Genomic DNA, 9459 nt, shown 5'->3' with positions numbered 1-9459 from the left:
TATGATGAAAACTTGGATATTAAAGAAATAAAAAAATTAAAAATAAAACCCTAACAAACCTAAAATGGATAAGGAATCATGAAAAATCCAAACAGAATAAAAACTCCCTTTCCCTTTTTTATCCTCCTTTATCTTCTCTGTGAACCACCAGACCAATGCTGTCGGGCCTCCTCCCTGCCCCTCCCCTCCAGCAGCTGCCTTCATTAGCATGCCGCTCCTCAGCCAATGGGACTTTGAAGGGGCTGTGACATCATGGGCTAGGGAACAGCAAGCAGCCAGTGGAGCAGGCAGGCTGCTGACGAGCCAGCCAGTGCAGCTTTGGGGTCAAGAACCGGTCTGGCAGGAGAATGGAGCAATACTGTGTGTTATAGGACTCGGGAATACACACACACACACACACACACACACACACACACACATACACACACACACACACACACACACACACACACACACACTCACACACGCAGGCACGCACACAGACACACACGCCCGGACGAGGATGAGAGCAGACCACACACGGAGGCTTACACACGCACGGGCAGAGAACGCCAGGACATGTTTCGGGTAAGAGTGCTTGATGCTTCGTGCCTCTTCTAGGTGATGACTCGGATGTGGATGAGGGAGGGAGAGAAAGAGAGAGAGAAAGAGAGAGGTACAAGGAAGAAAAGGGGGGGGGGTGCTTTTGAGGCTTTATCTCTCCTAGTGTTGGGCCCTGCTGTACGAGAGCGAAGAAAAGGAAGATGAGATAGAGATGGAAGAAGGGAGAGATCAGCTGTGTTGATGCATTTGTGTGTGTGTGTGTCTGTCATAGGGAAGACTGATCCTCAGAACAGTGCTGTCTCTCTCGGTACGGCTACTGCTGTCTCATCCAGCAGCTACATAAAGCCCCACTGTTGGTGGGGGAGAAACAGTGTGTGTGTGTGTGTGTGTGTGTGTGTGTGTGTGTGTGTGTGTGTGTGTGTGTATTAGTCGTCATAGAATGGAAACAGCTGCAGTGCCTACACGGTAACAAAAAGAAGCTTGGCTATTTTGAGGCACCGAGCATGGTGTGTGTGTGTGTGTGTGTGTGTGTGTGTGTGTGTGTGTGTGGATGTTTTCCTACTTTTATTCTCCTAGTTCTAAGCATTGGATAGATGGCTAGCTGGATGAATGCATGGGTGAATGAGGGATGCTCAGACATGGATGGGTGAGTGGATGTTGGAGGTGGAGGAGACATACATCTCTTTGTTAGCACAGTGTTTCTGCACTTGGGCCTTTAACTGACTGCAATTTTTCCATGGGATGATTGATTTTTTTCCCTCTGTCAAGTTAGCGCAGGCGCAGGAGACCTCGCACACACAGACACACACATACGAGTGCGCATGATCAGAGGCTAAGCTAAGCTAAGTCTTCCATTTAAAGGTGCTATGCTCCATATGGCACCAGGGGCAGCCAGAGACAGACAGAGAGAGAGAGAGAGAGAGAGGGAAAGAAAAAGTGAGAGAGAGAGTAAAAGGGGGTGGGGGGAGAGAATCTGTCTAGTCACCTGACTCACTCCTGTGGGCCAAACCTCTGCGTTTTCTGTTCCTGTCTCGTCTAGTGACAGAACCTGTGGAAACCTCATGTCCTTTCTGTTTTCCATGAGCACACTGTTAATATGACAATGAAGTCATGAAGTGGACAGACTGGTTGCTGGGTGCTTCGGGAACATGTTCGCCTTGTGTGCTGGGGGAGGGTGTGTGTGTGTGTGTGTGTGTGTGTGTGTGTGTGTGCGTGTGCGTGTGCGTTTGCGTGTGTGCGTGCGTGCGCGTGTGTGTGTGTGTGTGTGTGTGCAGGGTGAGTACAGAAGCTGCTGGTATGGAAGGATGAAGAGTGGGACTGCATTATTGCAAGTTGATATTCTTACAGCTGTCTCATCATCTCTCTGTCCTTTCATTTTCTGTTTCTTTTCTGTTCTCTTGTTTGCTGAACTTGTTCATGTCTCATGTTCTCTTTCCTCTTTCACCCCATTGTTGTCTTTTCTCTCTCTCTCTCTCTCTCTCTCTCTCTCCCTCTCTCTCCCTCGCTCTCCCTCGCTCTCCCTCTAAGAAGCAAAACAAGCCTGCTCAGCATAGCAATGTAGTGAAGAGCAAAATGGTGTGTGTGTGTGTGCGCGCGTGTGTGTGCGCGCGTGTGTGTGCGCGCGTGTGTGTGCGCGCGTGTGTGTGTGCGCGCGCGTGTGTGTGTGTGTGTGTGTGTGTGTGTGAGCCTATGTGCCTTTCAGGCAGAGATACACCATGACGTTTATAACATATATTTTTTGCCTCTAATTTGCAGTTGTTTTGTACACATACACGTTGGGAGAATGTGTAGTTATGTGCTTGAACTATTACCCCACAGCTGTGTGGTCAGCTGGCCTTTGAACTATTACCCCACAGCTGTGTGGTCAGCTGGCCTTTGTCAGTGTCCACCATGGTATGGTAACATATGTGGAATCAGTTGTCATTGCCGTTTATAACCGATCTCGCACCAGACCTACAACTAATACATGACCCAGAGATGCTAACGTAGCTAACACTGAGAGCACTTTGGGGAGGTATGGCAGAGGTCCAGGTAGCGCAGGGGAGGGGCGAAGCGGGGCAGAGGCAGGTAGGGTGGGTTGGGGTCAGGTGGGGTGAATCAGGGTGTGCCCTGTGGTCCTCCAGTTCAGCAGTAGGAGTAGAGTAGAGCACTGCTTGGAGTCCACCTATAGAACACTCTACAGGGAGTGTGTGTCTGTATAAGGAGTGTGGGTCTCTAGGGGCACTGTGTGTGTCTGTATAGGGAATGTGTGTCTCTAGAGAGAGTGCGGTTCTCTATAGGGAGTGTGGTTCCCTCAGGGAAGTGTGGTCCTATAGAGGGACTGTGAGTCTCTAGAGGGAGTGTGGTTCTCTATAAGTGGTGTGTGTCTGTATAGGAAGTGTGTGTCTCTAGAGGGAGTGTGTGTCTTGTGTTACTAGATTGTGGACAGTGGTGGCTGAGTGGTTGGGACTCCTCATTAACAGCTGAAGGTTTGCTGGTTCAGTTTGCCCACGGTTGTAAGGTACTGAACCCAAGACTGCCCCGGGGGTGTAAACCGCCACCCCATCCCGGTCCCCTGGGGTGACTGCTTGAGAATACAATATGAGTAATATGTTCTTAGTGTATCTTTCCAGCTAAAAGTTCAAAGGCTGTTGTGCTAATTGGTTCTATCTAGTTGTTTGACCACCCAACAGCACTATAGATATCTCTTTAAATGCTGTATCAGTGAGAGTATACACACACACACACACACACACACACACACACACACACACACACACCATAGCTTGTTACAATCTTAGAATAACATTTTTATTTCTATTAAATAATGTTAAATATGTTTTTTAACTCTGTTATAGCAGGCATATAATCCATATAGAGATCAAATTCTGTTTTTAGTCATTAACATTGCTTTGTATTGCATTGTATTCATGTCTTATATTCCAAGGCTTATGCCATATACTTAAAACATCACTGTGGATCACATAACATTGAAGGATTTTCAAAAACCCATGTTTAATACACATGGTTTGGTTAGTGGAATTTTGTGTGAATTCTTGGGCTCTGGCTGGATTTTTGAACTGGGAGTGGTGTGTGTGTGTGTGTGTGTGTGTGTGTGTGTGTGTGTGTGTGTGTGTGGGTGTGGATGTGGATGTGTGTGAGGTTAAGTGAATTTTGGGGTAGGTTTTTGGGTGTGACTACGCAAGTATTTTTGCAGTTTCCTTGGGTAGGAGGGACATAACTTTGGGTTTTATATTGGTACAAAATAAAATAGCCAGAATCATTGTAGCCAGATTATCAGGCCTGAGAGACCCACACTAGTGTTCTAGATTGGTATGTTACCCTGTGTGTGTAGAGTCATACACAGTGGTTTGGTTGTGCTGTTTGCAAATATCAGTGCAGTCCATCAGGTGTACAACAGAACAGGACACAGGTGACCAACTAGCAATAAAAAGGGTTAAAATCTGCTTTGGGATTTGTGAACTCTTCACTCATACAAAACTATAACTTACCTCATCCAATGCTGTTTAGAGGTGTTTCCATGACAGCTCTAAACGTTCTTAAATTAGATGATCGAAAATAGCTATGGGGCTGTTTACACCTGAGAGGATACCGAATGTGGCTGAGAGGTTTCTAACGTATCTCAGAGGTTTGCTAGCGTATCTCGTAGGTTTCCTAATATGTCTGAGAGGTTTTCTAACATATCTGAGAGGATTACTAATGTATCTGAGGTTTTCTAACATATCTGAGAGACTTGGTAATGTATCTGAGAGGTTAGCTAATGAATCTGAGAGGATTTATAATGTAACTGAGAGGTTTTATAACATCTGAGAGGATTGCTAATGTATCTGCAAGGTTTTCTAGCGTATCTGAGGTTTGCTAACTTATCTGAGAGGTTTTCTAACATCTCAGAGGTTTGCTAACAACTGAGAGGATTGCCAATGTATCTGAGAGGTTTTCTAAACTATATCGGAGGTTTTATAACATGTCTGAGAGGTTTGCTTATGTATTTGAGAGCTTTTAGAATGTATCTAAAGGGATTTTCCCAGCTTGACCTTTCTAACCAATGCAGTATAATAAACATTTCACATCAGCAGAACTTCTGCATTGTCTGAGAGAACACCATATATTTCGGGACTGTAAAGTGTTATTTGCTGACACTTCTAAGAGCTCTGGGATTTTTTTAGGGAGGTCTGAGAAAATTCCAAGGTTTTTTATTGTAAATGAACTTCCTGTGTTTTTAGACCTTCCATTAGCTTAGTTTGAGGGTTTTCAGGAGTTTTATCGGTTTTCAAATAACACACTGAAACCATAAATCCAGTTGTCGCCCTGGAATTCAAGCGGGCTGTCCAGCTATGCGAAATTTTTTCAAAATCAGTGAACACTGCCTACCATTTTGGGAGGAGGAGGAGCACACTACAAATGCAAATTGCACATCCCTTTCCAGCCAATCAAACAATCAGAGGCATAGCAAGCAGCGATCTGCTGCTGTCAGTCAAAGCCGTTTCCTCATGTAGCTGCTGTACTTCCAGGTTTTTCAGTAAACCATTATCAGCAAGTCCACCTGAATGGTCAGCAGGCCCCTAAACCCCCCCCCCCCCCCCCAGGCTCCTCTAGCCAGGCTGGGAATGTGAAACTGTGACTGTAAGGGATGGGTGGGAGGCAGTTCACTTCCCGGGAGCAGGTCAGAGGGCACGACACAAACACAATGATGGGACATATAGTCTCAGGTTTCACTGATTGCCTTTCTTGTACAGCTCTGAGTACGACATCACTGAGTGGTAGATGGGTGGGGGGGCGTAATGTTATTGTGAATGCACTGGCACAATAACACCAATGTTTTGAAGGTTTTTTTTAAATTTGTGGTTACGTTCTTGTACTGTTGTTGTCATGAGCTTTTTATTTGCTCTATTGATGTGTTGCTATGTGTATGTGTGTGCGCGCGTGTGTGTAGTTGGACCTGTGGTTCTCCTTCTTGTAACCCTAAACATTCAGGATCTTTTACATCACCTAAACCAAGTGTTAACAAAAGCCCAAACACACACACACACACACACACACACACACACACACACACATACACACACACACACACACAGGCTATCACCTAGGCATTGAAGTGACGGAAATGTGATCCACACACACATACATACACACCAAAATAGGCTTCTCATGTGTACACTCAATGTCCACTTGATTCTCTTCGTGCCTGTTTCTCCATCCTAACGAGAACTGTGTGTGTGTGTGTGTGTGTGTGTGTGTGTGTGTGTGTGTGTGTGTGCATTGTTAGGTGCTAGAAGAGACACAGTCTGTGTACTGGATTAGCACTGAAGACTGATGGCCATCTGGCCACTTTGCAGATACAGAGAGAGGGAGAAAGCAATGGCAAGAGAGAGAGAGATAGAAAGAGAGAGGGAGAAAGGGAGAGGAGAAGAGAGACAGAGAGAGGGGCTTTAATTCATCTCTCTCTAATTCATCACCTGATCTTCCCATTTCGCTGGTTGCTCATTCATGATCTAATCACCACCTCTCTGAATGAATGGCAGGCTAGCCTGACCATGGCACAAGCAGTCATTTCTGGGACAGGCGTGACCTGAGGCTGCGACTGCAGGGGATGTGGTGGTTTAGCAGCTCTGTCTCATCCGCGAGCTGCCTGTTAACGTGCATGAGTCAGTGTGGCACACTGGACCTCAAACGCAGGCAAGCAGAGGGGCCAGAGTAGGGGCTTAGTGCAACCCAGGGGCGTGTGTGTGTGTGTGTGTGTGTGTGTGTGTGTGTGTTGCTGGGATGAGTCATTCAGCAGTGAGAATTTACGGTGCGTGTGAATGTGCATATAGTTCTTATGTTTAGAGAAACTCATAATGTTAGTCAGCACCAGAATTAATGAAGGGGTTAATGACGGATCAGATTCCATCTGTTTGTGTGTGTGTGAATAAGTGTGTGTTTGCGCATGCATATGTGTGTCCACAATGGCGATCTTACAGGGATGTTACTGAAGGTCAAGGTAACTTCAGGAGCACCATTTAACAGCCATCAGCACCATGGGATCCCCCCAAATGCACACGCGCACACACACACACACACACACACACACAAACAGTTATGTGTATAAATTACTATTGTATTAGCTGTAAAGTGCAGCTGTGTGGTCACAGTGCTATGTCTACCTCTCCTTTAGCTGTTGCTCATCATAAACACCCCACCTTCCAACTGGACACCCCGTCCCCACACTCCTGAACTGGAAACTGCAAAGGGTAACAAACCCAAGTGTACACACACACACACACACACACAAAACTCGGCATATGCAGTCCCAAGCGCTTGCACAAAAACCCACTTTCTTTCTCATGCACTGCATCTCTCTTTGAATACTTTTTGAATACAGTTTATCAGCATCTGACTGGGGTCCCTGATTAGCTGTTAGAGCGCGGATGCTTTCTCTCCTATGAGGGACGATCAAATGAAGCTCAGCCCCGCGTCCACAGCCAGATTCTTTCATACGCTGCTATTATTTATAGCCGCACCGCCCTGCGTCACTCCGCTGGGCGATTTAGCCTCTTTGGATCAGCCATGAGCTCGTGCACTGGGGGAGAGCTCACTTCATCACGCACTCTATACCATGCTGTTCTGACATCAGTTACAGCACCAGCCATGAATATCAGTGCAGGAGAGGCAAAATTGTTCTCTTTTATTTACCACACACAAATCCTTTGGGATAAAGAATAAAAGATGAATATGAGACCAGAGTAGAGAACGTCGGCTCGCCTGACAGATGGGAGGAGTCCTGATGGGGGGATTTGACTGGGCAGATCCTGGAGTCGGCATGGTAACGGTAGCAGGTGTCAAGCACAAGGCAGGTTTGGCCCAGGTAGCCGCATCCCCCACAAACCACCGAGGGCAAGCGTACGGTGGTTCCATCAGAAACGCCCCCAAACAACCAGCGAGGCTTCACCAAGCCATACTGCTAAATGGTAAGTGTGTGTCCTAATGAGCTGCAGGTGTGGGGGAGGATCAGTGGTACGGTCAGGGCGGAGGCACAAAAGCAGGCTTCATACCCGCAGTGGCCTGACCTGGGGCAGAGCCTCCAGATGGGCGTAAGGTATTTTGGGCTATTGTGTGCTTATTCAGTTAGAGACACTTGTGTGTTTGGACCCCTATATTAGGTGAACAGTAAGTATTAGGGCTGTCAGCTGAACTGGGAGTCTATTTGATTAGCTGCTTCCAGTTTCCTTCAGTGCCTTGTATAAGTAATTTTAAACACTGAGTTTGAATTTCAGGTTTGGAAAGTGTGTGTGTGTGTGTGTGTGTGTGTGTGTGTGTGTGTGTGTGTGCGCGCGCGCGCGAATGCAAGCAAAAAGCCATATTATATCCTGAGCACACTCCGTAAATCTTGTTTATGGTACGAGTGAGAGAGTGGGGTAGGAGGCAAATGCACTTCCATTTAACTAGGGAAGGGGTGGGGGGTGGAGCCTATATGAAGAGGTGGGGGTGGAGCCTATTTAAAATCTACAGTATCTCTAAAAATGGAATGCTAGAGCATTCCTCTACCTCTGAAAAAAGAAATTTGAAAAAAATAATAATAATAAAGCCACTGGCCATTGTTCAATAAGTGTAGAATATATTTGTGCACGGAAGTCATATGATACCACTGGGTGCATTCTGCTTTGAGATCTCTCTTTCTCTGTCTATTTCTGTCTCTTCTTTTCATTATGCACCCTCTTTTTCTTTCCGCATTATGCACCTCTCTCTCTCTCTCTCTCTCTCTCTCTCTGTCCCTCTTGTGGCTCATGTACCTCTGCTGGTGAGCACTGTGGTTAATGTAGTGCTTGTGTGGGGAGATTTAGTTAAATCACTCTTGCTCGTTCCCAGCACTTTCCAGGGAGTTTGTCTGGAGCAACTCTCTTCTCATTGCGCAAGGAGCAAAACCCCAGCAGTGATGGGCAGAATCTCAGCCAAACCTCCACTCACGGTTCAGCCTAAAGGTTTGGGTGCTCCAGCACATCACAGGCAGGAATCTTGGGCTGGCGCCAAATGACGGTGTTGCGCTGATGAAGGTCTTAAACTGATGGCCGACTTCCTCGCTCAGGCTGAGTGAATCCCGCGGGGTGGGTTTTAGCGCCTGGCTTTGTGGGGTTGGGCCGCATATCTGTGCTTGTGTCTGGGTGCTGCACATCATGGCACTTGGCATTTTATTACAGGTGACAAATTTGCACCTGTCATTACACAGACCTGCGGAGGACGAGCAGAAGATTTCTGTGTCACTCTGGATCGCAGCAAACCTGCACTACAGCTCTGTTTTCACTTCCCAGTGTTTCAGCTGTATAATCTTTTGTTAGTTGAGATTTTAAATAAATAATAAAAGTATCCATGTTCAATCCAAAAATGTCCATAAGTGTGTGTGTGTGTGTGTGTGTGTGTGTGTGTGTGTATGCGTATGCATGTGTGTTTGTCTGAGTGTATTGTAATTGAAGACAGTCAAAAGTTTTTCCTCAACAATCCTGTATAACACACACACATACAGACACATAACCACTGATCTGAACATGGAAAGCCCCTGTAAACTGACCAGACCAGTTCTAATTATAAGAGCATACACTTCAGCAATGAATGAGGCGGTTGCTATCACACCACCGCAGTTAATCTGCTGGAGCCAGTGGTGTCCTCCTACACACCTGGAGACAACCAGGAAATGTGGCTTACACTTGGTGGGAATGTACCGAGTTAGACATTTCTAAACAGATCCAATGCCCCGTAATGGAGAAGCTCAAAGCAGAATCGACTTTGTGCTTTCAAGGCAAAGTAGAATTCCTAAAAAACATTCATCACGAGGACCTGGCATTTAAGATACTTTAATAAATCTGTCAGGTTCGCTACAGAAGTTGCTTTGCTTGTGTTGCTGAAACTCTAGCTGTGAAAAGTCTACTGGATGAAACTTAT

At 46.3% G+C, this 9459-nt stretch overlaps 1 protein-coding gene across 5 annotated transcripts in view; it reads left to right on the top strand.

Annotated features, from left to right (window-relative positions):
• Positions 1 to 257: 257 nt before the first annotated feature.
• Positions 258 to 9459, top strand: part of LOC113586857 (serine/threonine-protein kinase PAK 3) — a 36013-nt gene continuing 26811 nt past the window's right edge. For 2 of the 5 annotated variants that reach the window (XM_027025240.3, XM_027025239.3), the window contains exon 1: positions 262 to 567. The gene's annotated coding sequence lies outside the window, so the exon portion shown is untranslated. Of the gene's footprint in view, positions 568 to 7257; positions 7494 to 9459 lie in introns of those variants that run through there. The other 3 variants (XM_027025238.3, XM_027025237.3, XM_081720255.1) reach the window with 3 other exon arrangements.

This window comes from Electrophorus electricus, chromosome 8 (assembly GCF_041902795.1).
Source record: "Electrophorus electricus isolate QZ-2024a chromosome 8, ASM4190279v1, whole genome shotgun sequence".
Lineage (NCBI taxonomy): Eukaryota > Metazoa > Chordata > Actinopteri > Gymnotiformes > Gymnotidae > Electrophorus > Electrophorus electricus.
Note: the sequence above shows the minus strand (reverse complement) of the source record. Positions and strands in the feature narration are given on the sequence as shown.